The 27,252-nt window shown below is 31.9% G+C and overlaps 1 protein-coding gene, 1 long non-coding RNA gene and 1 pseudogene across 17 annotated transcripts in view; 1 reads left to right on the top strand and 2 right to left on the bottom strand.

The window, feature by feature from the left end:
- The window catches only part of LOC145297628 (uncharacterized), a 187,892-nt gene that overhangs the window by 38,940 nt on the left and 121,700 nt on the right, over positions 1-27,252 (bottom strand). The window lies entirely within an intron of this gene.
- The window catches only part of LOC145297629 (uncharacterized), a 178,008-nt gene that overhangs the window by 87,148 nt on the left and 63,608 nt on the right, over positions 1-27,252 (top strand). The window contains exon 3 of one of the 2 annotated variants that reach the window (XR_013870289.1): positions 13,683-13,833. The exons of the other annotated variant lie outside the window; for it this stretch is intronic. This is a non-coding gene — a long non-coding RNA (uncharacterized LOC145297629). Of the gene's footprint in view, positions 1-13,682; positions 13,834-27,252 lie in introns of those variants that run through there. 2 annotated transcript variants of the gene reach the window in all.
- On the bottom strand, positions 1,158-1,297 carry LOC145298037 (U2 spliceosomal RNA; annotated as a pseudogene).

The following is a 27,252-nucleotide window of genomic DNA, read 5'->3' as shown; positions in this document are numbered from 1 at the left end:
TTTATTTTGCTACTATATGTTTTCCACCTATCTCATTCAATACTGGGCGACGCTTTCTGATAGTATATATTTGCACATCTCATTCAATCCCGGGACTGACTTCATATCCGCCAATCCACTGCTAAAAATATACATGAAATAATGTAATGTATAAATAATAAACTGTTTCAGCCATTTCCGGGACCAACTTTATATCCCAAACCCACTGCTAAAAATATACATGAAATAATGTAATGTATAAATAGTAAACTGTTTCAGCCATTTCTAGAATTGACTTATAATCCCCAACACACTGTTGAAAATATACATGAAATAAAGTAATGTACAAATCGTAAACTCTTTCAGCCATTTCCAGGACCGACTTTTTATCTTCCATCCTACTGTAAAAACATACATTAAATAAAGTAATGTCCAAAACGTAAATGGTTGCAGCCATTTCCGGAACCGACTTCATATTTCCCACCCCAATGTTAAAAATATACATTAAATAAAGTAATGTGTAATGCGTAAACGGTTTCACCCATTTTCGGGACTGATTTAATATCCCCCACCCCACTGTTAAAAATATACATGAAATAAAGTAATGTTTAAATCGTAAACGATTTGAGTAATTTCCGGACTGACTTCATATCCCGTAACCCACTGCTTAAAATATACTTGAAATAAAGTACTGTTTTAATCATAAACTGTTTCAGCAGCTTTTCGAAAGTAATACATAAAAACATTAACACGGTTAGGGATTAGGCAACCATTGCGGCAACATGAATTTCTGAGTGTAGTATCAGTTTCAGCATTCCAGTGATTTAAATCCCTCCTTTTTTGGTCTTGGTTAATGGAGGAGAAATCCTTCATTACTGATACAATTTTTATTTTTGTTATTGACCAGAGTGCCCCTTTTGGGGAGCTGGTTTCCCCCTAAATTTATAACCGACCTTATGTCCAATTCCGCCTTTGTGGGGAGGCAAGTAAACAAAAAAAAATAATCAGAATGGACATTTTCCAGGGCATTTTATAATTAATCAGAAGTGACATTTCCAGGAGATTTTGTAATTAAATCAGAAATAACTTTTTCCAGTTACTTTTTTTAATATTAAAACTTTGTTACATTAAACATAGTACCTATTCACAATGCCTCCCCATGGGACAGATTTAGACACCGGGGGTCGGTTTTTAACGTGGAAAAAAAATTGTCTTAGTTGTAAAGGATTTCTCTTCCACTGAGAGAGAAGAAATTGAAATGTAGCACCTGAAGACAGATACTACACTTTGATCTTAGCCAAAAGGCCAAGAAAGATAAATCATTTTTATTAGCTTTGCCTCAACAGCAACACCAATTTTTTTATATTTCAAGGATGACAAGGTTTATTTGCAATATTCCACTTTTTGGAATATTCCACTTTCCTTTTTTAGGGATGCACAGCATGATAACGGACGGAGCGATAAGCGTAATAATATAATGATGATAATAATAAAAGATGGAGAATATTGGAATCTGGGGAAACTGGTCATCCAGACTCCAGGGAATACTACTGGTTGTCGTCAGTAATCCCTGATAATGAAACGTGTGAAAACTTCTCGTGAATAACAATAATAACACCTTATGAAAGTAACAAGTATGAAATAAAACAAACTTATTAACTATAGTGATTACATCTACAGGGCAAAGGGCATAATTAATTTTGATAGTAAAAGAGACTTTGAATTATTTGGATTATTCAGACTACTGCTCTGATCTACAGTGTTTTGCTTGCAAGGACCCATGGCATTACGAATAAAATACTAAGTAAAATTCAGTTCTTAGTGACATTCTACTAGAGGTTGAAGGTTCAATCCTCAGTATGGGCGTAATATCGTTTGCAGGTAATCCACTTCAAATGAAGACTAAACAGAATGAGAAATGGTTGTGACTAGAATGTGGATTAAATCATAAAATAAAAGATTCAATATCTGAAACTCTGAAATCTGATAAAAAAAAAAAAGGTTGCCTTATTATTGCAATTTAATCAGATCTTACAATTAGCTAATGTGAAAAGTCATCTGCTATCAATATTGACCTCTAAACACAGCAAGCGATATGCTCTAGTGAGCAGTGTAACCTAGTTAGAAAAGATCAAGATTTAAGTGAAGGAGAGCATACAGTACACTTTCTGTCAGTTCACATAACAAACTGCACAAAACTAATACTGCCCATTATTGTGTATCTTACAACAGGAAAAGTGAGCTCCCAATGATACCTATACAAGAGAAAATTTACTCCATTTTAAAATAGCAAACATTTTTTACAGTTTGCAAAGGTAAAATTTTATGTAGACTAAAAGAAAAGAAAAATGATTAAAAATCGATATATGTGTGTTGATTTGTGTGACTATATATATATATATATATATATATATATATATATATATATATATATATATATGAGAGAGAGAGAGAGAGAGAGAGAGAGAAACAAATAAATGATATCTATAAAAACATAATACATTCTAACACTAGTCAGACTTAGCTCAGTGGTATAACTTCAGGTTTTAGATTGTAGAGTCCTGGGTCTAGATTCAGCCATGCCGAAGAGTCGTAAATGACGAAATATATGTTCATGGATAATCACATTTTAAATATACTATTAAAACTCTGGATTTTGGCTGTTACCTTACATACTTCACCTGTACATAAATGTTTTAGATAGTAAAAGTAACAGTGAATTATAAGAGAAGTCATAAGAGAAATAAAATGACATAAATAACAGAGAGAGAGCGAGTCTATTATAACATCACATTATATTATGACATTGTGAAATCCTGTAAAATGATTATCAAGCTATGTTAAAGTTAAAAAAAATTATATATTTCATAATATATATAACAAATAGTGACTTAATGGGCTTATCGGTAAATCAAATACATTAAGTTATCTTGTTAGATTTTCAAACTCAGATCTAAATAGTAACCTGTCTGACATATAGATACTTGATTCAAACTAGCCAATTTTTCATTTTTCTCCTTCCACTATTTTAAATCATTTTAGTTTTTTTTTCTAAAAATACATATTCCAGCTATCAGAACTGTTAGAGTGGAGACATTTTTTCTTACTTACCAAAATTATTGTGTACAATTGCATTCAGTTTTTAAAAAATAAATATATTATTATTATGCAATTTTAAGCATGTTGGTATGTGTTTTTTGCCTCCACATTTATTACACATTATTTTTTCTTACTTACCAAAATTATTTATTACACATTATTTATTACAAATTATTTATTATTTATTACACATTATTTATTTATTATTTATTACACATTATTTATTTATTATTTATTACAAATTATTTATTACACATTATTTATTACACATTATTTTTTCTTACTTACCAAAATTATTGTGTACAATTGCATTCAGATCTTAAAAAATAAATATATTATTATTATGCAATTGTAAGCATGTTGGTATGTGTTTCTTGCCTCCACATTTATTACACATCATTCACTATTTACTATTAATTAATCAGCATCAAGTACAAAAACAAGTTTGTAAAAATTTGTATTTCACATAATAATTTGATAAAATTAAAATCACAAAATATTAATTTTCATTTCTTTGTAAATAAGTCACTCATTTTTCTTTTTACTCTCAGATAATGCCAAATAGATGCAACTAGTATATAAAAATTAGTGTTGTTCATCCAATTAAGAATTATTATGGATCCATAAAGAAAAAATCCTAAACAGTTATTTGAAAAATGTATAGAAATTGACAATCAAAACACTGAAGTACTCAAGCAATGTCAAAAATCAATTTTAGTCTACAGTGACTGTAGTTGGACAAAAAAAAATAAAAATAAAAAGGAATCAAATGAAACCTTTGATATAACAATGAGATCAGTTTGTTGGACAGAAATTGTAGATATCATAGGAATTTTCATATTTTGGAAATGGTGCATGTATTTAACAATGTATGACACAAGGATAGAATACTGACAATGAAAAGTAGAAACAAGAGAGAAATTGACAAGGTTAGAAAAACTATTTAAAGATCATTAGCTTGACTTAAATATAAAAAATAACAGAAAAAACTGAAGTAGACATCACATTAGACTCAAATGATCAACAATACTAAAGAAAATATTAAATTACTCTATACAGAGTGGTTTAATTTTTTACCACTGTATAAAATATTTATAAATACATAGATTATGGATCACTTACAAAATCTAGCAATCAAAACACTTCCAATGAAAAAGATTCCTTTGCAAAAGTTTAAAGAATAGTAGTATAAATAACCAAGAACAATACAAATTACACAGAAAGATTATGCAGAAATAGAAAAATTATTTGGTTTAACCCACCATATAATACAGGGTGTTTCAAAAGTCTTGGGAACATTACAACATATTTAAAATCGTTATGTTCCCAAGACTTTTGAAACACCCTGTACATCTATTAAAACAGATATTGGTAAGAGCTTCCTGAAGTTAATAAATATTTTGATAATTCCACTAGTTGATGTTAAAGTAAGTTGTTGTTGCACTCCTAAAATTGTTTGGTTTAATAATCATAAATTGCATATGTAAAAACAAATATTGGTAAGAACTTCCTGGAGTTAAGCATTTTGTTAGTGCCACCCTATTACAATGGTTTATATTAAAGTAAGCTATTGTTGCACACCTAATATCACTAGAATAAAATAGTTACACAAAATGCTACAGGAGCAAAATAATATGCAAATAGTACATCTTCTAACTGGAGAGATAAAAGCAACTTTCAAAGACAAACAATCTTCAAAAATTTTTAAATAATGAAAAACATTTTGGTGGGAATCAATGAAGCTTATATGAAGCAAAGAGTGAAATTGAAAACTTAGCTAGAGCATTTAGCTCTGATGAAACCAATAGGTTAACACACTGGTACAGTCAGTGTAAGCCCAAATGAAAACAAATAAAATAATAAATATATAAGTTCTACTAATGACAATATTAGCATTGAGCATTAGGTCGGATAAATCTCAATTTTATTATTAATTATTAACTTTCAAATTTACTCTATCAAATATATGCCCCCTATAGTGGCATGTTTTTGTTCGCCTGAGAAGATATCATGGTGAACAAACATGTTACACTGACCCATCCAAAGGAGGAGATTATGACTAGGACAATGATATGATAATGGAATGGAGAGAACACTACACCAACCCCTAAAAATAGGGGAAGTAATATCTAGGAGGATCTCCCCATAAAAGGAAATGGTAATGCCTGTGAGTATGGTTTCATGATAACAGTACAGATATTATAGTATCTCCTCCTCTCATAAAAGGATGTAATACTTGGAAGGATAACTCTATCACATGAAAATAGAGGAGCTAATTCCTTGAAGGATGATCTTATAATAAGAGAATGGATACTAGACTATCAGCCCTTGTTACTATAATACAATAATAGGTTGTTTTTTTTTTTTCATTCAAAAATGCCTAGTGATAAAAACATAATTGTTCATGGTTTCTTGGCCTTTTCAAGGGGGGAATCAAAGTTCTTCACTGAATGCCGAGCTGCACTTAGAGCTGCGCCAGGGACCAGTGTCATCTTACAGTCTAGGAAGAAACTTTATCGGACACTAGTGGTGGGTACTGCTTCGGATCACCTTCGGGAGCGGCTGGGATGGTTGGAGGAGAAGATCCGCTCACAGTAAAATTGGGTGCTGGGCCAGTCTTATCTCAATAATTCTGAGTTTTTCCTGAACTGGCAGCTGATCCGAAACACACTGTCTCTCTTTTCCAAACTATTCTATTGCAGCTGACTTCGGGAACTCATGGAGTATGTCAGAGAGGTAATGGCTCGCATCGACACTGAGTGTCTGCTGTTGTTTGACGCTACTTAGGTTCTAGACAACATCGACCCAACGCAGTCTAGGGAGAAAAGAATGGTTTTTGTAGCTATCTTAGTAGTAGCAAAAATGGTGACGTAGGTCACATGCCTCAAAAAGGTCTACGAAGGGACATCTGTTTCAAATCGTGATCAGTTTGTTTACCTTAAACATCTGCTCAAAGTGAAAACCAGATGCGATTGGAGGAGGTTGCCTTAAGTGGATTTCGATAAAAGGTGGGTGCATGACACTAGTTTATGCATCCGTCAAGGAGCCAGGTATGAATAGGTGTTCTCTCCATAGGCATGGCACATGCAGTCCTGGGTTCTTCAGAGCCCATCCTGTAGAAATAGACTAGCATGGTTTTAAAAAGACTCTTAGTGCGTGGTATAAATGATATCCTCGCCCTGTTTTGCTTTTTGGGGCTAGAAAACCTCCGAAGACGCCCAACTCCTACATTTTTTTACCCCCAGTTTTTCCTCACAGATCTTGTTTCTCAGAGGTCACCTTCCACCCCCTTATTCCTTCCCAATCTACTTATCTTTTCATGTCCCCTATTAGACCCCACTCCTAATTAGAGACCGACCTACTTGTTTTCAGTTTCCCAGAAAACAGTGGGCGTTATAACACTTAGACAAGGGTTGAGAAGGACTCTACTAACATACTCCAATAGGTATTTTGTTTGGTTTCAACATATATTTTTGGGGTGTTTTTTCTAGATTTTCCCATTCCCCATCACTTATTGTATATATATATATATATATATATATATATATATATATATATATTCATATTCACCGGACTTTATTTAAAAAAATTTAAGACATTTTTCTTTAAACAATAAACCTTTTTCACATTCCACATTTTATCGATTAATAAATATAAAAATAAAAAAAATTTTAAAATTATACACACACATATATACATATTCATCATATTTAAAAAAAACTTTGGGATTCTTTAAGTAAGATTAACTCCATGGTGTGAATGTGGTATTGTGGTGAAAGATGTTGACTAAGAGTTAGCTCAAGTTTCATAGACAATAGCGAGACCCTCGACCCTCCAATTTTCTTAGGGCTTCATGCCTAAGTTTTTTGTAATTCATTTTGTTTTGTATTACTTAATGTTTTCATTATTGTAATGTATATTTGATTTGAGTTGCAATAAAATTAAATATATAAGATCAAAGTGTTTGTACATAAATAAGATTTTGGAAAATAAATGTTAAACAAATTTGGAGATATTTTAAGAAGGGCAATTCCTAGAACAAATATGATATTGTGGTGACTAAGATCATTCTAGTGAAGAGTAGGATAAATATTTTTATAACTTTAGACTAAGAATGACTAACTAACCCACTCTACACTATTGATGGCTCTGTGTCTAATTTGTTTCAAATGTGAAGTTTTATATTTTCTACAAATAAATATTTTAAAGTGTAGTATCTGTTTTCAGCATCTCAATGACATCAGACCTTTTACTATTGAGAAAATTATGCATATAATATAAGAAAATGTCACATTGCAAAAAAAAAAAAGAAGAAATTCCAATACTCAAGTTAGATTGTTGATCAGTTTTAACACAGAGTAGATTATTTCCTCAGGCTTGTTATAAACAAGTTGTTTGTAGTAATCCAGTAGGGTCCAGTATATAAGATGTTAAGGTCATCATCACAGTGTGAAATTAATGGTCATGACAAATTAAAAACAAGTACTTTAATTTTTATAACACTTATGTTTGAAAAGGCACCCTTATATATATATATATATATATATATATATATATATATGTGGTGATAAGTGGTGACTCCTTTATATATATATATATATATATATATATATATATATATATATATATATATATATAAAGGAGTCACCACTTATCAAGGTCTGAAGGCCACTCAAGGATAAGGGTTAATGAGTGTACGGTAGTCAATGGGAAAATATCATAGTAATCGTAAGTAGTAAAAATTTAGTAAATTGGATTACTTAAGGGAACGGCTCACCAAGAACTTGTTCACATTAGATTGAAGATGACCATATTGTAGTCAGTTGGAAAGCAGGCGTGCAGTTCAAAGAAAGAAGATTTGTTCATGGAATCTACGTTTAGGTTTAGGTACAGATAAAGAGTGGGGGAAAATTATTGATAGTGGTTTCAGCTAGATGAGTGTTTTTCATGAAAGTCAGGCAAGGCGGGAACCCTAGATTGGAGCTCAGATGAGCACTTGCCATGAAAATAATGATAAAGCAGAGAAAGGCTCGCAATGTCTCATGTTTGGGAAAGGAGTTGCAAGGAAAAGAAAACGGTATCCCCCACTAGGCTACAAAGTCTATTTTGAACTCTGTGAAGGCAGGGTAAGCTCTTAGCAGCTAATGTCCAGATATGGCAACAGTACTCCATTCTTGAACGTACTTAGCTCTTATAGGTGTAGAGAATTGCATCAGCAGTGAGATATCTACTGGAGTGGTAGAACGATCCCACCATTTTTCCAGCAGCCTTGGCAACGGATTTGATGTATATGTTTCATCTCAGATCAGGAGTAAAGGTCAGACCTAGAAGCTTGTCAAAACATGGAACCTCCCCAAGACAAGAGCCATCCATTTCAATTGATGCTAAACAGGGCTCAGAGCATTGATAATGTAAAGATAGAAGCTTGGTTTTAGATGCATTAAGATTAACTAGCCACCTCTTTCCCCATTGCACCATGTGCTCAAGATCAGAGGAGAGAGAATTAGAGAGAACTTGGTTGTTTACGGTCTTTGATGTGTTGCCCTAGATGGTAGTATCGTCAGCATAAATATCTATAAATGATCTTAGAATGTGATTTGGGAGATCATTGATGTAGATCAGAAAAAGATGTGGACCCCTGAGAGATTCCAGCATTAATACTGTGAGCTCCTGATTTCTGCCCATCAATCATTACTCTTATGAACCTATCAGCAAGAAATGATTTAATAATTAAAAAGGCATTTCCAGCTATACCATAGCCAAAAATTTTGTGGAGTAGACCTTTATGCCATACCTTATCAAAAACCTTTGACATGTCAGGAGCAATTACCTTAGAAAAGAAGTCTCCTTCGAGAGATTCGCTAATACTATAAGATTTAACTGTTAGCACACCTGCTATAGATTTAGCAGAACAGAAACCATATTGCATGTCACTGAGGAGGTTATTTTTGCTGAGGTTGTTGACTACTTCTCCATTTAACACAGATTCCAGCAACTTACTCATGATGCACAAGAGACTGATTGGTCTGTATTGAGAGGGACATGACCGATCGCCTGAATTTTTAAAGACGGGACATATTGATGAGGTTTTCCAGGGTGTTGGGAAGCAATTCTCCTTAGACAACACTTAAACAGCTTTGTAAGTATGGGAGCTAGTTTTAGTTGAAGCTTTTTCAGCACTATAATTGGAATGCTGTCAGGGCCAGTTGCCTTACTAGAATCAAGGTTTGATTAGGTTAGCAACATCATGTTCAGATATTTGTATGTCACATAGCATGTTTTCAGACACAGGAGGAAGTATGGGGCATTAGCGGCTCTGATCGCATAGGGTAGAATAAGTTACAAAGTTCTTGGTAAAGAGTTTCCCAATGCTGACGAGATTACCTCAGGTGATGGTTGAGATAGAGCACATGCTCCTATTCAGGACCCTGTTTGTTATTTGCTAAAATTGGTGGGAACCAAGGTGCTGCTCAGCTACCTTGGATTTAACAGACTGAGCATAGAACTCTCTCGCATTCTTTATTACTTTTTGTTGCTGGCAATCCTGAAGATTGCTTTAGTCTCAGGACATCTATTAGATTGAAAGCAATGGAAATAGTGATTTCTATGTGCGATGGCAGAAGCACATTCTGGAGAAAACCACGACTGGTTGTTAGGTTTCTGCTGAAATTATTTGGAGGGTATGAAGCAGTCTCTACCTACAATTAACCATTTCATCAGATCTGATACTATAGAGGACATATTCTTTATAAACATGGAATGCAGAGATAGATATGATATAAACTCACGGAAGCTATCCCAGTCAGCCATAGAGTATCGATATACTGTATGATGGAGAGGTACATCTCAGGAAATATTCCATTTTGTTTTATCTTAACTGAGACAACCGAATGATCGGAACAGAGGATGAAAATAGTTCAGATTAAGTTGTGAGAAAAAGGTCTAGGAGACGTGCATATTGACCATCAGTGTCGGGCACATATGTGGATTTGTGAACAATCTGAGTTAGGTCATAAGCAATGGAGAAATCATGACAGAACCTCCCCTCATCATCTGTCTTATTTGAGTGGGCTAACCATTCCACATTGTGAACATTGAAGTCCCTACAGATGTGAATGTTAGCCGAAGGATGAGCAGACAGGATGTGGTCAATTTTCTCAGATATTCTCTGTATTCAAAGTGTAAATCCAAAACTTGAGTCAGTTTTAAAGTCAATATTCACACACACACACACATATATATATACACATACACATACATGCATACAAACGTTTCTCAAGTAAAATTTTATGAGAAATCTAGTGGTGACATTAATTTAGTATATAATCACTTTTTCAGAGTTGAATAAAGGGATAATCGCTAAGAAATTAATCTTTTAATTGTTAGTGATAGAGTGCACTGGAAGAAAATACATATAAAATGAAGGCTCATTAATCCAGAGTGACATTCAAAAGAAATCTGAGAGAAATATCAGCTTAACTCAGAGTAAAGCTTTAATATCAGTTGATCTGAGCCAAATTTTGAGATTTGGATGATTATGTCATGCATGCTTGTCGTGTCATAAGAATGTTGACCTACATAAAACCAGAAAATAGAGTCACATGCAACAATAAGAAACCAACATAAGTGTGCAATCATCCACAAGGTGTGTCAACATTCAGGAATGCAATGAATGTAGAGAAAATAGTCAACCTTCCTCCAATACATAACGAGGTGTGGTTAGCACGCACAAAGCAACCTAACATCAATAAGATGAAAAATGAAAGATTTTCTGAAGGCCTTGGGAGAAGGGTGTGTGGCTCAGTACAAAACAAAGTGAAGATTCCTGTTTAGGTAATTATATAATGAAGATGTGCAGGATTCTAGATAAAATTTAACATAATGTAGAAAACAAAAATTAAAATTCTTTATTTTGTTTAACCTGTAATTTGTTTGTGAGATGGGATTTTGGGGAAAGAAAAAGTTTATAACAATTTATCACATATTTACAATTATGATTCGAAATGTTTCTCATTTAAAAGTTTAGACAAAGAATAAAGTGTAAAAAATTAGATTCAATAGAAGAGTTTGAAAATTATTTGAATAAGAGATTATTAGCATGGCCGGTACAACCTACCTCTGGATGTAGAGCCAGCCTCAATCTGCTAAAGTGATCTGAGGGTGTTCTTAGTTTTATTTTATGAATTATCATTTAAAATGCTATCATAAAGTGGTATAAAGTGTCTTATAACAGTAACAACATATTACAAACTTATTGTGCAACTGTGCATGTGTGGTAATTTAGCCAAAACTTAAATTCTGTAAAATTTTCACGTTTTTGTTTTCATGTGCTACAATGTTAAATGTGGAAATTTGTATGCCTTAACAAATATATAATTAAATAAATGCTAAAAATTGGATAATTTTGATGCCTTATTATGTATTGAATACATTTGTTTACATAGAGTAGTCTACTAGTATCATAAATTTAAGCATCAGAATTGATTATTGGTCTTTATCCTTAAAATGTTATTTCATGATTTATTAAATAAACTGTATTTAAAAAAAAGAAAGGAAAGAGAATTAAGAATCTTAAAGACAGAAAAGGAAACATAATATGAAATATTATTTGTGATAAGAATAAGGGTTTTTTTTTTGTTTTGTTTTTTCCTTTTAAAAGTAATAGAATTAGAGTCAGTGTCATGCTGAGGTTTGGTGATGCCCAAAGCAAATCTTAATTGTACTGTAAAATATTAAGAAAAGCAAAAATAATTTGAATTATATATGAATACAGATATATGAAATAACGGATTTATTCTACTTTAATATCAATCAAACTTTAGAATTGAAAAAAAAGAAAAGAAAAAGAAAAAAACAAAACAAAAAGAAAACACTATAACAAACAACCACACCTACTTACTGCTTTTTCTAATGGTTGCACCATGATTCACACAGATATAAAAAAAAAAACAGAAACATGGAGATTAGATGTTCACTACATGAAGCAGGCTTGTCAGAGATATGTCTGCCAAAAGTGGCAGAGCCAAGCCCCCAAAACTGGTCTAAAATACCAATATGTCAAGTATTGATATACATAATATTACCAATATATAACTTCTATTAAATAAGGCATCGCTTATGGCTAAAACTCCTCAGATATTACAGTAGCACAGACAGATTTAATATTACTAGCTCGGAAATCCATTATTCACTTTGACAATAATTACTTGACCAGTAAGAATGCTCCTCCCTATTTTAATATTTTAATAGGATCGACTGACTCAACATAAGTAACTGACTTGGTAGGTTTGTTCTAACTAAATGTGATTCATGGAAACTTTAAGGAAAATCTTCAGCTTTATGCTTAAGGCCTTTATAGAGATGATATTTACAATTAGACCCATCGATAGAAAATACGAAAAAATCTAAGAAAAAATTATATAAACTTTTTAAAAGCTATGGATTAAAAATAACAATACATATTTATCAAAAGATTATTAACTTCTTGGATTTAACCCTCAACTTATGAACCCTACCACAAACTAAATCAAGCCCTACATTACATTCAGAGAGATGCTAGCTACCCTAGATCAATTCTAAATATCATTGTATCTAATATTTCTAACATAATCTTTTGAATTTTATCTAATAAGCAAATCTTTGATGAGGGCTGAATTTTACAATATTGTATTGAGAAATTTGAATTACAATTTTTGGCCTTTTGGTCAAGATCAAAGTGTAGTATCTGTTCTTCAGATGCTGCACTTCATTTTCTTGTTCTCTTTCGTTAGAGGAGAAATCCTTCACGACTGAGACAATTTTTATTTTTGTACCTTTTCTCCACGTTAAAAAACGACCCTGGTGTCTAACTCTGTCCCGTGGGGAGGCATAGTAAATAGGTACAATCAAAATATTAGATTTCATAATAATTTAGGATACCCCTCTAGTTATAACAACAATAATAATAATATAAGGCTTAAAACAATATATTTTAACTCATAACATGGTGATGACAAAAACATGCATAAAATAGTAAATAATTCAAATGAATAATAGAAGCAACAAACAGAAAGACCCTCTCAACAAAATAATGTAAGAATAGATAATAATAAACAAAATCTTTGAGGGTATGTCTCATAAAGATAGAAAGCACAAATGGATTTGGTTCAATCCGCTGTTTAGTAAAAATGTCCTGATATTCCTAAACACGTCTTTAAAATCATAGAAAACAACAGAAATGCAATCAGGATCTTTTTATCTGTAATACCAAACTGAAAACAATGTATAATAGAATCCAATACAGATAAAATAAATAAAACCCACAACAGCAATAACACCAATACTCTTAGAATTGATTTCAATTTTTCAAATAAAAATATCTTCTCGTTAGAAAATTCTTGCATGTACGAAACATGACAATTGATGAAAGTAACAACTTTGGGAATCTTTAAAATGTTCTTTGGCACTATTTCCAAACGGCAAATCTTTTTAAACCATCATCTTCAATTTTGTTTTTTTTGACAAAAATGTTTAATTTAGTAATAAAAAATAGCCATGCTGTCTATGCTAGTTGAAGTTAATTCAACATGGTTGTTTTTGTGTAATCATTTTTCTTTTTTTTGCAGACTGTTATCCTCATCTTCATAGTTGTTGCTGTTTCTCCATGTTTCGACCGATAGCAGTCCACAAAAAAAGAAAAAAAAATGAATACACAAATTATAAAGCCTTATCTTAAAGGATTCCTAAAAAAAAAATGAAAATAAAATAATATATAATGGTTGCTTCTGTTTTTGGTATGTCAAAATATTTCAAACAAACATGACTGTTGTGATATTATGCATCATGAGAACAAATAAATTTGTGAAAAAATAAAAGAACAGAAGGTTTGTAGAACTTATTTAAAATGTGTGCAAGATGGTCTCTATTTTACAAACTTTAAGAGATTAACCTTGCATATCATACATATCTTAATCCTCAGTCACAACTAAACCATTCAAAATCTATTCAGTAGTAGACCCCGATTTCAAAGTTTTCAAAAATTTAATTTGATAGATTTATGATTATAATTAGTTTGATTTTTACACATTTGTGTGAGACTAAAATGTATTCAATTACTAAATTTGCATAAAAAATTAAAATTACTATTGTTAAGAGTATTGTACTTGATAGCTTGTAAGACATCTTTCCCTAAAAATGTTGCTAAAGATCATTGTGTTTTATTAGGTCAAAGATCAGTTTTGGGTTACTGGATAGTGAATTTTTAGTACTTAGTAGCCCTTAAATTAAACCACGAACATCTTGACAAGATGATGATTACGTCTATATAAACAATGGCAACTCTTTCTTAAAATAACAATGTCTAAAATTAACTTGTATTTTATATAAGTCATTAAAAAATTTAAATCATACCAATTAACAATGCATTAACTAAACAAAGTAACAGACATTTTCATAACAAAGTTGACAACACTTGCATTTTCCTTAATATGAAGTTAGGAATTATAGAGGTAAAACAGCCAGTTAAGGTTTTAGCATACTAAAAACTGTTTTAATTGGTTATTTAGACCATTTTATTTTTTAAATATCTGCTAAAGATGGAATCTATCTTATACAACAATTTCAGCAAAATAAAAAAAAAATATCTCAGAATAAATAAAGGAAGAAACATTAAGAAAAGATTTCATTTTAATGCTAAAAAAATTAAACAAAATACAATCATCCTTGATTATAAAAGGATCCCAGTACAGTTTATACACTTGTTGTGCATTTAAAAACCAAGTGTTACATTGACAGTGTTTTATGGGAGTAAAAATTATTTTTTCTTTTCATATTAATAAGACTCACTTGTACAAGCATGCAGAAAAGTTTTCAAAGCTAAAATTCTTGCACGTGAACCTGTCTGTAGGTGAGTAATAACTACGCTAATATATTCAGAGACATGCAAGCACCTGTTTATCAGTGATCCCGCTTGTCACTTTTTATACATGCATTGACACGTGCTAAGAGATTGCCATTGAATCAGGCTGCTAACGAATAAACAAGTGACTATTCCTATACATGAGGAAACAAGTTTAATCAAGTGACATTGAGCAGGCAAGCTGATAAGTTGGCCGTGTAAGTTTAAGTGAGCTAAATTTTCAACAGATTTAGACAAACATGAGGTGTGTGTACTCGCCACAACCTAAACGGTTTTATGGACCTGAAAGCAAATATATTTGCTTTTCAGGGTTAAAAATATCTAAATAAGCAACTTTAAAAGAAAATGAAAGAAAAAAAAAAATATAGATCCAATCTGTAAAATTAGCAGAAAGAAAAATAAAATATTCCTTTAGAAAGAGTTGTTATTATAAAGGAGTTGCAAATGTATTTTTAGGATAATATATTTTCTTACTATATAAGTTTGGTACTAAATGCATTGTGTATTGATACCAAAAAGAAAATTACGGTTGCAATTTGGCTTTAAATTATACAATCAACGATTAATATGAGTTTATGTTTCTGAATTTTTGAGATGAGGATTGGTTATATGTATTATTGGATTCATCAGACTACTGTTCTCATCTTGAGTATGATTTTCACAACGTTTTGGTCGATATAATCTCCGACCTTCTTCAGGTGTATCTTGTCAAACTCGGGAATTTTTCTTAAACTTTGACCCCTATTATGATACCTTAACATTAATTATTTTAGGCTCAAATCAAGTTATTAAGTTAGGTCAATGTCCAAGGAACTTATATCTAAAATTTCAACTGTTTATACCCAAGATTGGCGGAGGAGTTTGGTAGAGTTCTCAAAGGTCTCAAATCATTGAACTTTGACCCCTTAACAGCCAAATTTCTGGCTGAAAACAGATTACAAAGATTTTCCCAAATCTCAGTACCCTGTATATCAAATTTCGAGTCTGTAGACTTAAAATTGACAGAGTTATTGCGTAGGGAAATGTACACAGACACATTCACTTTTATAGATATATACACATATCTATATATATACATGTATATATATATATATATACATATACACACACATGTATATAAATATATATACATACATGTATATATATCTATACATGTACATATATGCATATATACATGTATATATATACACACATGTACATTTATATATATCTATACATGTGTGTATATATATATATATATATATATATACACATGTACATTTACATATATCTATACATGTGTATATATATATATATATACACATGTACACATGTACATTCACATATATCTATACATGTGTATATATATATATATATACACATGTACATTTACATATATCTATACACACACACACACACATATATATATATATATATATATATATATATATATATACAGCTTAATTGGTTACTTTACTGATTAATCGGTAATGGGCAAATTTGCTGATTAACTGGCCGATTACTTACTTTTTTCTTTATTATTAAATTTAAATCATTTCATCAATGCCAAGTTACCCATCAGATAGCTTTGACACATTAGTAAATACTAATTTAACTTAACAATTGTCTGGTCACTCTTATTGCTTTTTGCCTTTATTAACTAAAATTACAAAATATAAAGTACAATTTTCAATTCTTAAATGTATATTTTTAAATAATTAGATAAAAAAGAAATTACGAACTCACTACAAAGTACAAATTGTAATTCTTCAAATCAATAATTATAAGCTGAAGTACTTCACCAGCTGCTGCTCTAGTTCCCTATTCTTACTGCTTGCCTCCTCTGTGCTCACAGTTTCCTCAATATTTATAGTTGAATATTTTTAAGTTGTAATGTAGAAACATTAGTTTCTCCATTCTCAGGACACTGCCTGTTCCTTGTAGGTTCATACACATTACCTCCTATTTTAAAGAGCCTCTCACTCTCCACAGATGGAGGTGGTGTGTTTAAATATTTTGAAGCCAGTTTACTCAGCAGTGGTAAGGTTTCCTGTGTCTTCTTCCATGGCTGAAATGGATCATCACCATTGCGAGTAGTTGTAAAACTATGTAATGGTCAAATTCTTTTGCGCACTTAACCATAACGGATTTACTCTTTTTGAGTTTAGATTCTTGTATTTCTGTTGTAATTGCAGTCTTCAGGTTTAACAGCTTCTACCTGCTCTAAGTTTTCATTTGTTACTATAGGCTTATTTGAAGCTGATTCATCAAACAAGTTTGAAAGAGATACAGTTTTTTCTTTTCACTCTGATCTTCTTGACCCTTAACAGAACTTGATGAAATATATCTTGCTGATTCTGCTTCATTATCATCAGTAGAAAGTAGAAGATGTAGAATCCAATTCTTAGTGTTTTCGATATCATTCTTTTGAAATTTAAATTTGAATCTTGGATCTAGGAAAGTAGAAACACAAGTTTTTATCATTTAGATAGGATGAAAATCTTGTTTCCATTGATTCATTGAATTGTTCAACAGTTGTAAAGATTCCACTAAAGTCAGAAATAAATGAATTAGATTGGACAGCTTTTGAAAGAAATAACCTCAAAGCTAAAATTGTACGTATTATTGATATGGTTGATGTTCTGTGACTTGCTTCTTTGGTGATTTCTTCAAATAGACTAAATAACTAGACATTTTTTCGAACAACTTACCAATGGGGACATTGGTAAGTTGTTAAGGTAGGAAACTTATAACGTCCCAAATTCTCATATGAAAAGAATGAATGAATCTCTTATTAAAAAAGTTTTGGTGTGTGCAAATCACATATATTCCATGAAAAAGTCCTTTCTGATTAACATTTACCAGTTCAAAAATATTTTGTTATTCTGAAAAACAGCCACGTTCATTTGCTTATTTTAAAACTGGTAAACATTAATCAGAAGCGACCTTTTCTGGGCATTCAGTGAAAAGCAGAATAGTCTGCATAAACCAGAAATAAATCATTTGTAAACAATCACAGAGTTAACTTGAACAAAGCCAATGCAAAAATAAAATAATGACGTTAAAACAATAAAAAAAACAATAGTATTTATGCAGAAAACGTTTTGGAAACCCATTTCTTAACAAGTTGAGGAGAGGGTATTACTCTAACTAGTCTGTACTTTCACCTAACAATTTAATAAACAATACAAAACAAGTGATTTGTGCCACAAGCATTGAAGAAGGACAACTGAAGTTTTTTCTCTATGTGCTGGACTGCAGAAAGAGGTGAGGGAACCATCTCAAATGGACGAATGAGATCAGTGCCAAGCAAAGAATTCAACAGAATCACGAAGAAGTACCAGTTGTATAAAAAAAAACTATCATTGATAACATGCAGTTCTCTCTTTTATTAAAGATAAATTGATATATGTTTACTTGATTACATCGCCATGATAAACAAAGTGAAAAACACTACATAAAAATATTACATTTTCAGGAGGATACTATTTAAGAAGTACATGGTATAGCATTTTACAATATGTATTGTATGCATGCAATATTCCAAATCTGTATATTTTAAGTTTTTGTGATGTGTGATTTTGAAATTAGTATATATCTGATATTTGGTGCTATATTTCCGCCACCAAAATTGAACATATCAGCATTTTTATCAACTTATAATGAAGTTATAGTTGGAATTGTTTAAAAAGCAGGCTTAATAATCATTATGTATAGAATTATATTGAATGTATTTACTGTCATTAAATTCAGTTTTATTTGATGATACTTTAAAAATTGTCCATTAGTGCAATTTTGCTATTATAAATGATGCTCACTTTCACCTCTCAAAAATGAAGGCCGAAATTCAATTAGAAATAATTGTACTTTTACTTCTTATTGTCTTCTTATAATAGGAGTGATGAAAACATCTTTTGTGACATTTTTACCGGTTTTTGTCAGTTGCTTTCAAAGTTGCCATGTTGTAATTTACACTTGTCCGTGCTACTTCTCTCTCAGCAGGGTAACGTATCCTGCTGATTCTGCTTTATTATCATGAGTGGAAAATAGATGTAGAATCCAATTCTAAATGTTTTTATGCCAATCTTTTAAATTAATATTTGAATCATGGGTTTAGGAAATTAGACATACACAAGCATTTAGATAGGATGAAAATCTTGTTTCCATTGATAACCTGAATTGTTCAACAATAGTAAGAATGGTTTCCATTAAAGTCAAAAATACAAGAAGTTGGTTGGACAGTTTTTAACAAAAATAAGCTCAGAGCTAAATTTTTAGATATCATTGATATGGTTGATGATCTGTGACTTGTTTCTTTCGTGATTGCTTCAAATGGACTCAGGAATTGAATATTTTTTTAACACGTCCCCATTGGTAAGTTGTTAAGGTAGAAAGCTTAACAGCATACATGACAAGAGCTTTTCATTGTTCTTAATTTATTTTCAGCATATAATATGTTGAATTCCACCATGTGGTCACATCTTGAATGAGGTTTTTTTTGTTTTTTTTTCTTCAAAAATAAGCTGCTCCTGTATGTCAGTTAATTTGCTAATTGCCAATAAAAAGTGATTAATGTGAGAAACTGTATTTCTAGTAAAAAAACAAAGTAGAGAAGCTATACCTGAGATGATTTCAGCTGAATTAGCAGATTTCTTTTATTTTAGTTTGTGTTGCTGGACTAGGGAACAAGCTGCTGAGAGCTGTTATCAAACAACAGATATCCAAAATGTTCGGAGCAATGCTGAATGCAACATGGCTGTTGATCATTAAATAATTACTCCTGTACATAAGCCCTTTCTCTCTTTGATAACTTGCTTTTACATAGTTTTAACCCTATACTAATTTTTTGCAATATAGTCTATTGAATTCAATTAAAAAAAAAATTATAAACTAATGTCACTGCTAAGAAAATATATTTTTAATAACATACACATGTATATAACAAATAATCAGGCAATAGATCATTGGTGATCTAGTAATGACTGATTTAAAAAAAAAAATCTTTTCAAAAATGCTTCCCTTTGCATTAAACATAGCTATTATCGGATGTGTTCTTTTGATTTAAGTATTTCTCTTTTTATTAGTCTGAGTGAAAACTGTATTGTCATGTCTTTTAAAAAAATTATTCCTATTTTTAAATTTCTTCTTTGTCAAGTAAATTTTCACTTATTTGACTATAAGAAAAAATCTGACATGCAGCTGTTTCTATTGAACAATGAAGGAGTGGGTTGGGAGTTCTGTCCTTATATTTGTATTTTGGGTGAATATTCTTTTTGTCCAAAAAATAAGACAGATGTTGATATATAATACACACACTTGTAATAATCAAAGATTACTGAACATGAATTCTGAGAAGCAAACGAACTGAATCCTTGCATGGCGCTATATGATGTAAAATAAAACAAACATCATGTAAAATTTGACGTGTTTATGTATAAAACTCTAGAGATTTCTTTTGCAGCTATCACTGCTGTCCTGTTTAAACTGTTGACCTCATATATCTACTTTATTTTAATGCCCAATTCAATAAAATCGTGCTTTAAAAAGTGATGGTAGGGCTAGTTAACATTGTTTTGTTTTTTTTTAAATTAATTTTAATCAGTAACAAGCTGTAATGATTTCTAATTGTTTTAATCTTAAACATAAGATATAATTGTATGGATAAATCTTAAAGGAAAAAAAAAAAAAAAAAAAAAACTGCAATTTGTATCATCTAGTTTCATTAGATAAACATTAAATTCAGTAGATATTACAATGTAATAGGAGCAAATTAAAAAAAAAACAGCATTTCTATTCCAGTTACATCAGTTGAATAATTGTATTAAAAAAGTTTAATCATCATTTTTTTTTAATTAAGTCTATTATACAACAATAAAACTGTCCCCTAGTTTTTAATAATTTAACTTGTGAAAAATTAATGATAGCAATATTTGAAACTGGAGCTGGCAAAGTGATATGTTTATGCTTTATGAAAAATACACTATTACTATGCCTTATTTATTGTATTACTTTTTCTAGTTTTTTATTAATTTTGTTATTCGATTTATTTATTTCATTTATTTATATTTTACTAGCTGAAGTACTAGGTTGTATTTGATATATTTGAATACTCCCTCCTCATACATAATTACCTTATTGATTAACTAATTTATTCATAATGACTTCTTTTTTCACATCCCCCATGAGGTAGGAACAGTAGGTGCATTTTATTTTATAGAGGTCTCACCAGTAATATTTAAAATTTAGTTCCCAGCAGTGCATATCTTAACACTGGTAAATGTACCTGTAGTATTAACTTTGAAGAACCTCTACATAAAGCATAAACATTTTGGGTGTAACTGCTAACAGGTGTGTAAATGTAGAGTTTTATGGACTTCCAATGCGTGAGCAACCAACATACAATTGCCCATGAGAAAAACAAGGTGTCTGAAGATTAAGTTCAACAGCTTTGAGGCTTTGTACTTGAGCTTTATTTATAGATATGGCAAAACTATTTTTTATTGGAAATTGTAAACGCTTGAACTAAAATTATATGTCAAAAGAAATAAAGGTAACCTGAGAATGCAGTTTCACCTTTCAAATTTCCAGTTATTATAATGGCTTCCAGAACATTAGTTTTCAAAGATTTTATTGCTAACCGTGTGCCATTACACAGTTTAAGTAGATCAAGATTTCTTAATAATATAACTGGAGCTCCTTCCTTCAATATCAGGTTATGATGTTGCATTCGGGGCAGCTGTAGTCAATTCTCAAGGAAATTGTACTGCCTGATCTTCCTTAATAGCACAAACAATGGATTGATAACTCTTGCAAAAGATTATAATTGATCATATCAACAGCATCATTTCTAGGAGCAAAGATTAATTTTCACAAAGCCATCAAACACTGCAAAAATTTGGAGCAATATCTAGGAAAACCTTAGTCATTAGGTCACCAATTGAATTTGCCATCTGGCCATATGGTAATTTGTGCAATTGAAAATCTCTATTCAGTGTTGTTGAACCAGTGCCAATGAAAAGGAGGTGATTTGAGAAAACTGCTGCAGACTGACAATTAAATAAATGTGTCCTCATAATAATATTCTCCAAACTGAAAACCAAAAACCTGCTTACCAGAAGTGCTGGATTTTCATCTCACATTTTAAATGAAAAGAAAGAATTTGGGATGAAATAAAACATTCGGTTCACAAGGATAGCAGCATTTTGTTTGATAGATAAACCACTTATTGCAAACTATAAAGTTTTGTTAGACCTATCTTTCTTTTTTACCATTCTGAGGGTAACTTATGGTAGTTTTCCTTTTTTTTTTTTTTTTTACATGGAGGTCACCACTTATCAAGGTCCAGAAACCACTCGGGGATAAGGGTTATTGTGTGTATAGTAATCAATGGGATAGTGTTGCAGTATTCGTTAGTATTGAATATTTGATAAAGTGTCATTACGTAAGGGGGCTGTTCATAGGGAATTTGTTTATGTTGGACTTGAAGACATCCATGTTAAAGTCAGGAGGGAAACAGGCAAGTGGTAGAGAGTTCCACAGGCGTGCAGTCCTAAGAAAGAAGCTTTGTTCATGGAATCTACGTTTTGATTTAGGTACAGATAAAGAGTGGGGAAAATTATTGACAGTGGTTTTAGCTAGACAGGTGTTTATCGTGAAAGGTTGGCGAGGGGGGACCAGAGATTGGAGTTCAGACGAGCACCTGCCATGGAAATAATGATAAAACAAAGATAGGCTCGCAACGTCTCTTCTGTGGGAGAGAGGTTGCAGGGAAGAGAAAAGGGCATCTCCACTAAGCCACGAAATCTATTTTGTACTCTGTCAAGGCAAGATAGGCTATTTTTAGCAGCTCCTACTCAGATGTGGCAGCAGTATTCCATCCTCAGATGTACTTGGTTTTTATATAGATAGAGAATTGCATCAGTAGTGAGATATCTTCTGGAGCGGTAGAAGGATCCCACCATTTTTCCAGCAACCTTGGCAACAGACTTGATGTACGTGTTCCATTTCAGATCAAAAGTAAGAGTCAAACCCAGAAGTTTATCAAAACATGGGGCCTCCCCTAGACGAGAGCCATCCATTTCAATTGACGCCAGATGGGGATCAGAGTGTTGATGACGTAAAGATAGGAGCTTGGTTTTAGATGCATTAAAAGTAACCAGTCACCTCTTCCCCCACTGTACCACGCGCTCGAGATCAGAGGAGAGAGAATCAGAGAGAACTTTGTCATTTATGGCCTTTGATGTGTTGCCATAGATGGTCGCATCATCAGCATAGATGTCAACGAATGATTTAACTATGTGTTTTGGGAGATCATTGATGTAGATCAGGAAGAGAGTTGGGCCCAGGATGGACCTGTGAGGGACTCCAGCATTAATACTGCAGGCCTCTGATTTTTGCCCATCAACCACTACTCTTATGAGCCTATCAGAGAGAAATGATTTAATGATTGAGAAAACATTTCCAGTAATACCATAGCTGGAAATCTTGTGAAGTAGGCCTTTATGCCATACCTTATCGAAGGCCTTTGATATGTCAAGAGCAATTGCCCTAGAAATGAAGCCTTTGTCGAGAGATTCACTAATCCTATGAGATATAACCGTTAGCACATCTGCTGTAGATCTAGTAGAATGGAAACCATATTGCGTGTCACTAAGAAGGTTATTTCTGCTGAGGTGGTTGACTACTTCTCTATTTGATATGGATTTCAGCAACTTACTCATGACACACGGGAGACTTATTGGTCTGTAGTGAGATGGAGATGACTTTTCAACTGAATTCTTAAATACAGGGCATACTGATGAGGTTTTCCAGGGTGTTGGAAAGGACTTCTCCTTAAGGCAATGCTTAAACAGTTTTGTAAGTATGGGGGCAAGTTCTGGTTGAAGCTTTTTTAACATTATAATTGGAATGCCATCAGGGCCAGTTGCTTTACTGGAATCAAGGTTCTTGATTAGCTTGGCGACCTCACGATATTTGTATGTTACCTAACGTGTTGTGTGTTAAAGGAGGAAATACGAGGTGTTGATGGCCTTCGTTGCATAGGGTAGAATTAGCTGCAAAGTTCTTGGCAAATAGTTTGGACTTGTCTGATGCTGACGGATTTAACGGACTGAGCATATAGCTCTCTTGCATTTTTATTACTCTTTTATAGTGGTTGTTAGCAGTCCTGAAAGCAGCTTTAGTCTCAGTGCATCTATTACGTTGGTAGCTATGGAAAAAGTGATTTCTGTGCATGATGGCAGCAGCACATTCTGGGGAGAACCATGGCTGGCTGTTAGGTTTTTGTTGGTATTTTTGGATGGTATGAATCGGTCTATGCCTACAATTAACCATTCGGTCAAGTCTGATACTATAGAGGACACATCCTTTTTAAACATGGAATACAGTGGTAGATCAGATATGAATGTACGGAAGCTATCCCAGTCAGCCATAGAGTATCAGTATACAGTACGGTAGAGAGGTACGTCTGAAGACTTATTACATTTCATTTTTATCTTAACTGATACAACAGAGTGGCCGGGGGATCCCAGAGGAGATAGGACAGAACATAAACATAGCTCAGGGGAATGTAATGTGATTTTTGCTTTTAACTAATCATTTCATTTAAAACAAATTCTACTTTTTTTTATAACTGATCTTTTGTTTTTTTAAACATGATTGTTTTATAATTTTAAAAACAATTTCCTTATTTCGACTTTTTTATCAGAGGTTTTAAAAAACAGTTTTAACATTAGGGTTATGTGATGCGATTTTTTTCTTTTATTTTTCATTTTTTTAATGGTTATTTTGCTTAAAACAAATTCTATATTTTTAAAACTTAATTATTTTCACTTTGTTTTAGACTGCTTTTTTTACTTCCTGCTTACATTTTCCTGTTTTTATCCGCTCTTTTATTTCTGAGTTAGCAGCTGTGTCCAAACCCAACTTCAACTCCACCCGGGCAATCCCGAGTACCTCCGCTAGTCTATAATATCAAGGAAAAATGTGTGTGTGTGTGTGTGCTTGTATGTCTGCCAAAAAATTTTGACACACATGACGAACAATGACAAAATTGGTATCATTCGAAAGGTCATTCTCTGACGACAAATATCCAAAAAATTGGCCAAAAACATTAATCCTTTGACCGTCAACTGGGCTGTTATTTACAAAGAGGGGTATTTTTTTGTCAACATTTTTGCAAGGTCATCATATGTCTTGCAATGACTAACCTTATTTCGAATGCTGGTAACGTCATGTCACGGTGGGCGCAATGACTAAACCGTTCGCTTTTTTCACTTTCTTTTCCTCTTAGCATTACAAGTTCGAGCCTGCCTGCCTGCCTGCCTGCCTGCCTGCCTGCATACTACTTTTCTTCTTTTTTTTTTTGTTTTTGCATTCGCATAGGTACTTGCTGCTATTTTCTATTTTTTTAGGAGGTTTTGAAACATTTTTTAGGGTTCCGTTGCTCAATATCCTTACAATAAAACCTCTTGCCATCTGGGTAACGCCGAGGACTCCCACTAGCTTAAAATAAAGGAAAAGCTATTTAGAGAAAAGAAAATTATCTGAAGACTATAAATATTTCCAATTTCAGAATCTCAAACAATATTTATGTATTATTTGGATGAAAAAGAAGAAAGAAGGGACACAGTAACCTGACATTAGTTCAAGTAAGCTTTTCTATCAAAACCGTACTTAAAATTTGTCCCCTGCTAGGAAATGTACAAATTTTTTTCATTCGTTCGTGAGGAATTTCTGGCAAAAAAAAAAAAAATAATTGTCATAAAATATTTATTGTCTTAAAAGACGGTAACAAATTTGTAAGAAATAAAAAGAAAAGTTTTATTTTCCCAGTCTGCAAATAAATTTTGATTCTGCTTACCATAAAATATGTTTATATTTATTTAAAATCATGCAGATATTTGCATTTATTAATACAAAGACATGATGGCAAACGTTTTAAAATAATTACTTGAATCATTTAGTGTTCCAGCAGCAACGTTGTTATTGAGAAAAACATAATAAAAGTAAAAATATTAGCACACTTGAAGAAACAAATTTTATGTGAGCATACGTAGAAAGATGTAAAAACATGTCGGCCAGTTGAAATGAATATTTTGCATTTCAACTTACCGATATATGTCTGTATACGTTATTTATCAGCCTAAACAAAGATTTTACTCGTTATAAACCATCCTTAATGTATGATTACTATTTCCTGTTAATTTCAGTGTTATGTGACCAGTAGTTTAAGAGTTTATCGGTTAAATATTTACACGCGCACGCACACACACACACACACCTACTGTTTTATTTAAATAAATTTATATTTAAACTAAAACAAGCTTTATATTTATTTAATCAAATTGTTTTATTCATTAAGTTGTTTAAAATAAGCAGTAAATTAGCTAGCAAAAACTATCTTGTTAAATGAATAATATAAAAGAAAAAAGTAAAAAGGTAACTCGCAAAGGAAAAGGTATCATTACATTTCCAATAAACAGTGATTTATATCCCAACATTTCTCTACAAAGCATATTCTTTTTATACCATATTAGCAGGATCTGTGTACCTTCCTTGCTTTGGAAAATTAAGGAAACTAAATATGGCAATCAAAATAAATTAAACGAAAAACACAGGAAAAACTCTTCACTACAAATGTTAAACCTTTATCTGTGAAAAAATTTTGAAAAATTATTTGGGGTGGAGATAAGAGGCAGGTACGTACTAACTTGTGTGCTTGGACATGGTGTGTGTGTTTAAGGGACGAATGATATTAAATTTACAATTTAACAAAGGAATAAAATGTCTGACTTGTGTACGAATGAATTGAAAAGCATTATGGTGGAATGTAATTTTGTAATGAAATTAATGTGAGTGAATGATGAAGGATACTCAATGACTTATTTGCATGTAAGCAGGGCGTGTTCATGTGTGTGTGTGTATGTGATAGGGATACTTTGTTCATAGATTAGAATGTCGAACCTGGATTGCAACCCCCAAAAGTAAGTTGATCTGAATATAATCGGACAAATGCCTTTCACTCAAAGTGCTAATTTTCTATTTACAATTTAAAAAGTATGCATAAATAAAACTTTGTAATAACAAAATGTAAACGCTCATTGAATTAGAAAACAATAACAATAATGAATTAATGAGACATCATTTTGTAAATCAATATGGAAATTAGTCTGAACATGTCAATCATGTAGTCATGTTCAATGTCAATATATATATGAAAGAGTCTGTTGTGGAATAACCACAGGTCTCACTAGTCGTCGTTATTATTATTATTATTATTATTATTATTATTATTATTA

This window comes from Euprymna scolopes, chromosome 18, assembly GCF_053919585.1.
Source record: "Euprymna scolopes isolate OS-2025 chromosome 18, ASM5391958v1, whole genome shotgun sequence".
Lineage (NCBI taxonomy): Eukaryota > Metazoa > Mollusca > Cephalopoda > Sepiida > Sepiolidae > Euprymna > Euprymna scolopes.
The sequence above is the reverse complement of the archived record's forward strand: the minus strand, read 5'-3'. Positions and strand labels throughout refer to the sequence as shown.